Source organism: Penaeus monodon, chromosome 35 (genome assembly GCF_015228065.2).
Source record: "Penaeus monodon isolate SGIC_2016 chromosome 35, NSTDA_Pmon_1, whole genome shotgun sequence".
In the NCBI taxonomy this organism is placed as follows: Eukaryota; Metazoa; Arthropoda; class Malacostraca; order Decapoda; family Penaeidae; genus Penaeus; species Penaeus monodon.
In genome coordinates, this window is record NC_051420.1 from 18,471,801 (window position 1) to 18,480,717 (window position 8,917).

Here is an 8,917-nt window from a genome sequence, read left to right on the forward strand (position 1 = left end):
GGACTTGAGCCTTTGCTTCAGGGGCATTCTGCTTAGCAGTGGAGGCAACTGTGGATGTGGTGGCAACTCGAGCTGTCACCTTTGAGGCCCCTGGAGCTCTGCCTGACGGCTCCAAATACCCCAATTTGAGGAGTCTTTTGAACAGACTCAGGCTTCCTTTGTCTGGGCAAAGGGCATACCTGAGCCTTTGCTTCAGGGGCATTCTGCCTAGCAGCAGAGGCCCCTGTGGATGTGGTGGCAGCTGGAGCTGTCACCGTTGAGGCCTCTGGAGCCTTAAATGATGGCTCCAAAGACCTTACTTTGGAAGGAGGAGTCTCCTCAATAAACCCCTCACTCCTACTCCGTTTCTGGTGGAACAACTCACCAGAGCCAGTGTCAGCAATTTGGGACTGAGGTTTAAAGGAAGTGGCAGAGTCTGTGTTGTAAGAAGCATTGGAGGGCAAGGGTTGATGGCAAGGAGGATGGGCTAGAACCGAAGCAAAGGACCTACCTGGCTGTGCAAACAGTACACGGGCATATCGCTTTGCCTCTGGAAAACTAACTTTCTCCTTGCTCCTTATTACCAATACTTCCTTTTCAAATTTGTACCTTTTACATTGCTTTGAAGAAGCTTCATGAGCTTCTTTGCAGTGGTAACAGCATATTGGACCTGGACAGTTGTCATCTCCTTGATGACCTGTTGTACCAAACTTTACACATACTCTTGGTTGTCCATTTTCTTTAAAACGGCAAGAGTTGGCTCCATGCCCATAACCCTGGCAGTGGAAGCTCCGCATAGGGTTAAGCACATATGGCTTTACCTTGAGGTAGGTACCATGCTAACTTAACCGATTCTGGAAGGACTAACGTGTTAAAAGTTAGAAGAGCTGGTGTCGACTGTTCCAAACCATCAGCTTTCTTCTTAAAACGTTTTACGCCACTATATCAAAATTCTCTAGTTCCTCTAACAGTTTCTCCTCAGAATACCTCTTCAGGTCTCGGGAAAAGACAATTCCCTTACACTGATTGAGGGTTTTGTGAGGAGAACATGAAACTTGAGCCCCAGGAATGTCACATATCACACACAGACGGTCACTCTCGTCTGGTGACGAAACCTCAACTATCAGGCTACCATCTCGCTGTGGGGTGATGTGAGGATCACGTTGACATACTTCAACTATTTTCCGATGTACTTCAAAAATAACAAGATCCATGATTGATGCACCATCAATGGTCTTCACTACTAGGTACTTACTATATGGAATACTTTCATATTTACCAGGTAAGATTTCCGTAGTGGATTGAGGAGGACTTTTCCCCTTCTTACCTGGTTTGGGAGCCCGAGAACCATTACGATTCACATTCTTGCCCTTTGGAAGCTGGAAAGGTTCCAGAGTGACGTGTGATGTTCCAGAGGGAATAGTCAGGGGATTGCGTAGGTCGTCAGTGAGGGAGCTAGATCTTTGTAAATTTGTAGTACTAATACAAATTAGAATTCTTCATTTCCTCAACCCCCCACCCACCATGGAGTCCAATGAGGGGAAGCTATAGTTGGGGCCCAAAATCTCCCAACAGCCACAGGGGTAATGAGGAAATATACACAGCCACTATTACAGTACTGATGGCAGTCGCGGGACCTATCTGCTACCGACTGAATAGTGCCTGCTTGACCCTAGCCATATTTGACCAGCTGATTGACTTGACCGAGCCTTGATCAAGCCACCCGTCTAACCAGAATAAAGGACCAAAGAGGTGTGTTGCTAGCTGCAGGGCGCAGCGTGCAGCATCGCTCAATCTCCAGGACTCCTGTCTCCTGCTAATACGGGATGCCACGCATGGCAAACACACGTGGGAGAGTTCTCCCTGGTCCAAGATGGAATGAACCAGGGGTGGGTGCACTATCCCCTCTCATAGGCCTTGGTGCACCAGGAAGCCATTTTGTCTCATCCCTCACTGGTGACCCCTCCAGTATGGGTAGCCCTCTGGTCCAGCTCACCTGATCATTGGGACCTCAAGCCCCCCCCACCGCGGCAAGGCGGCTTCCATTAGGGGGGAGCTGAAAAGGAGCCCAATGTTCTTCAGTGGGACTACAGCAGACAATCCTTACAACTTGCCAATTTTGCGCAAGGTGATGGTCTGCTTTGAAGTTCTGCCATAGGATTGTCCCAGGAAGTGTTGATATCCAATACCAAATGATATCTCACTTATTAAAGAGCTCCCAGAGATAATGAATAGGTCCTCTTGGACCTATTCATTAGGATCTTCAGGGAGGGCACAGCACAATCCACATGGAAAGAGGCTATAATCATTCCTATCTCTAAACCTAGCATGGATGCTTCCATATGAGAGAATTATAGACAATTTCTTTCACCAGCTGAATCTGCAAGCAGATGGAAAAATTGGTAAACTTCAGGTTGATATGGATACTAGAAAAAAAAAGAAATGCTGACCCTATACCAATATGAGTTTAGAAAATGGAGGTCGACCACAGATGCACCTGTAAGCATGGCGACTACTATACTGAATTCCTTTGCACAGTGATGTCACACCTGAGCCTCAAAAAGGCATACAATACTATTTGGAAGCATGGTATACTCATGAAGCTGTATGCCACTGGTTTAAGAGGAACATTACTTGCCACCATACATCCTTGCTGATAGGAAGTATGGAGTGCAGCTGGGAATAAGTTTCTCTAAGCTGGAAGATCAGGACATATGAAAGTGTCCTAAGTGTGACCCTGTTTGCTTCCTTCCCTCTATTTAGGAGCAAACCCACTGTAGTTTGTCAAAGAAGTGAAGTATTTTTTGACTTACAATGGTTTAGTTGCGTGACATCAAACAGTGAAATAAAAATTACAAAAGCGCTTAGTATTTTGTGGGTTCCTTCACGGATATCTTGGGGTGCAGACTACACGCTTCTGTAGGTTTACTGAGCACTTATTTGTAGCAAACTTGATTATGGATTTGAGGCTTATTCATCTGCAACTCACTGTTCTGCGGAAGTTGGAACTCCATTCATGTCTTCAGCTATGGATCTCTGTATGCTGAGAGTGGATAACCACCTCTTTCATTACACCGGGACTACATGAACCTAATTTACTACATGAGACCACAAATGATTCCAAAATCTACATCCAGGTTTTCAACTCCCTTGATGATAGGCAATCCTATGGTAGGGGAATGAGGAATACTGTGGAAAATCTCAATTTATATCTCACCAAAGTTCTAGTTGTTGGAACTCCCCAATTTCCCCCTTGGACCAATAAAGTCGAGCTGGATTTGGTCGGAATAGGGAAGGGGGAGAGATTTGAAGCAGAACTTAGGGATAGATTTCACCAACACACTTCTAAGTACCAAGAATCAGATGCAATATATATAAATGTTTGAAATCTTAAAATGGGGTGGGCTTAGCACGGAGCAGAAGGAAGACTGCAATTGATAGTCTCACTTCGGCAACCTCGATCTTCACTGCAGAGTCACATGTCAACGCTGTAGCAATCAAGATGACTAGAGATCTTACGAACCATTCTGTTGTAATATATTGCGACTCTCGTAGTGCCTTGCAAGGAATAAAGAGCTTAAACTCATCACATATAGTGGTGAGCGATATTCAAGATAGGTTTGCACTGATGTCAGCACTTAAAAAGATAACTCTCTTGGGTGTCAGTACATGTTCGTATCAGTGGGAATGAGCGAACTGATCGATGTCCAAGGCGGCTGCTGCTCAGCCATTTGATACTCATTTCCCTCCCCTACACATCGACTCAAAACCCAGCAGAAGTGTTTTTGATAAGTAGAGGGAACAATGGAGGGATTAGAGATAACCTTGGCATTTGCGTGACCAGCGTCCATCCCAACCAACAAGTAAAAGTTGTGTTATTAAGACTAAGAATCGGACAAACAAGTCTGACTCATGGGCCGATGATGACTAAAAGTGAAACACGCTGTGAGGGATGCTAAGAGCCATTTATAATCGCACATGTAATGGAAAGATATGCAAATATATTCTCAGACCAAAAACGTATGTACTTGTCTCCTCCATATACACTGAAAATTATATATTGGGGCGGTATTCGCCGCTAGTGACTTTGGCTGTTGACGCATCAGATTATTTTAAATAATCAATCAATCTCTAATTGATTATGATATTAAGGTATATTTTCATTCGATTTTATACTATGTTATTACATATCGGTATTTATACTGTATATACTGTACGTATAGTCTGTGTATAAAGAAGCATGTATAATGTACACTAGGTTAGAATAATGAACGGTTACAGTATTCTGATATGACTTGTTTCCGTTTTTTCTTACAATACTGTTACAATGCAATATGTATATCTTTATATATTTATATACAGATTAGAATAATAAAGGTATATGATATTCAGATATGAATGTTTTACTTTTATTTCTATTTTACAGCGCTGTAACATAAATGAAATTTAATGAGAAAAAATATAGATTTAAATGAAAAATAAGGGGACATTTATAAAAACATGGATAAAAAATTATCCTTTTACGCACACACACACACACATACACACACACACACACACACACACACACACACACACACACACACACACACACACACACACACACACACACACACACACACATCATATACTGCATATACAGACAGAAAAATGAGGAAAGGAGAGAGTGAAAAGCGAGGTCTCATCCAGGCAACATCGCCTCGCACTCTAAGGGAGAAAGAATAAGAGAGAAAGGGAGAAAGTAAGTGAAAGAAAGCAAGAGAGAACTAAAAATGCAGTCAAGCAACCAAATATACCCCAGGAGGGAAATCCAGTGTCAAGGTCCTTTTATCAAACTGTTAAGAGAGAATATAGACATAGAGAAACTTCCATTCACCCTACAGTTTAACTTGATAAGCAGATATACACCAAGACACGTAACATTTACCCTAGTCAGGTAGCGAGTGTCGAGAGATTTATCTCTCTGTTTGCATTTACGTGGTGAGCGGGAAGCGAGATCTTGGTCTGCAGACAGTCAGTTTAGGCCATGCCACTGCAGACAGTCAGTTTAGGCCATGCCACTCGCCCGGGAAGTTGGATAATGCTCCCCCGGGCACTACAGCAGCTGGTACACAGAATCCCGTAACATTTTTATCACAGCTTACGTACTAAGTAAACCCCTTTTTGTCATTAGGGATTATCACTTTCTGCTCCAGCGGAGGATAGGATGACCTCCAGCATTGCATTCCTCCTTCCCCCTGCAAGTTTGCCCCATGGTTTTAAGTAACGGATCAGAAGTGCCATTTTTCGGTGTATTATACGAATTAGAAAATGTAAAGACTAAGGGTTCTTTTTTTTTTACTAGATATCAATTCCTGATAATATTAATCCTGTTTCTTACCTATTTTTTCAGATATCTGGAAAACAAAACTATTGGATGAATACACGCAGGGTTCAATGATTCAGCTGTTGTTTGTAACATGTGTTTCCTTTCATAATGCTTTTTACTTTGTGTAGAACTATTGTTATCTCGCTCAAAGGGAGAACCCGTGAATACACAATAAAGCACAGAAGGAAACCATAAAACACCATTCTCCAATTCTCTGCAGTGATTAAAGATAAATAAAAAGCAGAATAATAATTAAACGAAACGCGGTCTTTTCGAGCAGATCTTGCAGCCAACACGGCAAATGTTCAAAAGCATATAACAACCACTATGACTTTGATGTTACTTAAAAGCAGAAGGCAGCCAATATCGTCTTACCCTTGTGAAGCAACAACACCAGGTTCCCCCGCAACGTGTGACTTGGTTTATTGTTTTGTGAAACCTTGAAAACAAGACGTTTGGGGCTTCACGTAATGATAATAATAAGGGTATTGATGATGATGGTGATGATGATGATGATGTAAATATTAAGAATAATAAGGATAATAATGGAATGAATAGAAATAATATTGATATGAATAATAATAAAAACAATAATAATAAAAATAATGATAATATAATAATAATAATAATAATAATAATAATAATAATAATAATAATAATAATAATAATAATAATAATAATAGGAATAAGATATAGGACGATGTCAACAATAATGGTATTAATAACAGTAATAACAATAACGATGATAATGATAACAGTAATGATAGATAAGTGAGAAAAAGAATAAGAATATGAATAAGAAGCAGAAACTAAATAACAGTAGAATTAGTAATAATAATAATAACAGTAATAATAATAATAATAATGATAATAATAATAATAATAATAATAATAATAATAATAATAATAATAATAATAATAATAATAATAATAATAACAAGAAAAAAGAAGAGGAATAGTAATAATAGTAATAGTAATAATAATAGTAATGGTAATGATTATGGTAATGATGAGGATGAGGTTGCTGATGATGATGATGATGGTGATGATGATGATGGTGATGATGATGGTGATGATGATGATGAGTGATGATGATGATGGTGATGATGACGATGATGATGATTATGATGATGATGGTGATGATGAGGATGATGGTGATGATGATGATGATGGTGATGATGATAAAAATAATAACAACAACGATAATAATAATGTGACGAAACTCATTATTTTGATTATGACGATCATATAGTAGTTATATTAGTAGTAACAATAATATCATTGATAGTAATAAATGATAATAATAATGGTAATTTTGACCATAATGATAATTACAATAACAATAATAGCGATATAAATATTAGTAATAATAATAATAATAATGAAAATGATAGTGATATTGATAATGAAAATAAAAGTGGTAATGATGATGATGATGATGATGATAATGATAATAATAATAATAATAATAATAATGATAATAATAGTAATAAAAAATATAGTAATGATAATACCGATAAAATGATAACAATGTTAATAATAATGTTATTAATGATTATTGTCATCAGCATCATCATCATCCTTATAATTATGATTGTTGCTATTGTTATTATAATTATTATTATTGTTAAGAGAAAACTGTTATCGCCCACTATCATATTCATTATACTTTCAAAGCAGCAACAACAAAAACAATGAAAATAGTTTTCAGTGCTAAATGTGACTACTATAATAAATTAACAATTAGGAATCACAAGGAAAGCAAGAAAATATTGCTTCTTTAAACCGAAATGCCAAAACCTTTTCGGTTCGTTCCCATCTGATCTGAAACTCCTTCTTAAAAGTAGAATTCTTAAAATTATTTATAGTATAGTAAAATAGAGACCGACGAATAAGACTTAAATGACAGTATTTATCTGTGAGTATATAACGCGGCCGAAAAGGTTAAGAAAAAAAAAAATCACGAAAAAGCGAAAGAGGAGGCTTTCGTTTCGACATTCAGGCTTCCTTAAGACAATATTAAGGCGTCTTGAGAAACTGCTCGATTAACCTTGATGAAATATCTTAAGAGAGGATGAATGTAAAATAGCGAGAGAGAGAGAGAGAGAGAAGAGAAGAGAAGAGAAGAGAAGAGAAGAGAAGAGAAGAGAAGAGAAGAGAAGAGAAGAGAAGAGAAGAGAAGAGAAGAGAAGAGAAGAGAAGAGAAAAGAATAGAAGACAAGAGAAGACAAGACAAGACAAGACAAGACAAGACAAGAGAAAGAGAGATAGAAAGAGAGAAGAGAGAGAGAAAGAGAGAGAGAGAGAGAGAGAGAGAGAGAGAGAGAGAAGAGAGAGAGAGAGAGGCAAAGAGAGAAGGGGGGGGGAGAGAGAGAGAAAGAGAGAGAGAGAGAGAGAGAGAGAGAGAGAGAGAGAGAGAGAGAGAGAGAGAGAGAGACGGGGGGGTGAGAGATGGAGTGAGTGAGTGTGAGAGTATTAAACATAGATAGATGGATAGACAGATAGACAGATGGATGGATTGATAGACAGAGGGAGGGGGCAGAGGGACAGGAGGAGGAAGAGAGGTGGTTAGGAAGAAAATGCGGTGTGAAGGAGTAGGGCCGATGGGAGAGGAGAGAAAGGAAAGGAAGAGAGAGAGAAACCACCGAGCAGCTGTTTATAAGAAAAAGTCTCGGCGTTCAATTGAGCTTTTCTGCACAGTGCGCTTCGCCCTGGCCCAAACGGCTCAGAGTGAACGGTTTCGCCGCGCAATGCAATGATCAGCTAATTATCGTAAACAAACTGCCATTGTCACTGAGACATGTCGAGAGAGAGATGAATTGCTTTTCTGATTGAGACTGTAATAAGGCTCGAAACCATTGCACAAGACTATCATATCAAACACACATTAATTGCTAACAAAAACAGAAATAGCAAAAATATATGTTGCAGTTCAAACAGATTTACTATTGAAGCTCTAAGTTGGCGGTCGCGAGGTGATGCGAACAACCCCCAACCTCTCGCCTTGTTCGCCACGCAGTGCGTCGCGAAAAGTTTTGTCAGGTCGACCGTTCACTTGATTTTCCGAGCAACTCCACTGCGCTTTGTCCAGGTGAACGCATTTACGAGAGATGCCTGACCCTCATTTTGTAAATAAATAGATAATAAACAAATCTTTTGAGTAATTGCATACCTTTACGAGTCGTTTACATAATGATTAGACTGACTTGTATATGTCACATTGCCAGAGCGATTCGCGGACTATACCTGTTTTCTAAAATCATCGCGGACGATTTCCTCTTCATCATTTATTATTACTCAAACCTGGCCTTGGAAAGTCACCATAATTTTCACTGGTATATTATTTGAATGTAACTAGCAATGGCAAGGAAAGCCGTTATCTACGTACCAAAATACAAGTGAATCTACGTGTTAACAGTTTCTTTCATTAATGGAAAAAACAACCGATTAGAGTTTGATGAGCGGGAATGTTAAGGTAGCTTAACAGTAGACTTTGTGTCGTCAGTAGTGAACGTTTTTGGACAGATTAGGAGTCTCGACGGTAGGTTTTCAGCTAGATTAGCTGTGAAT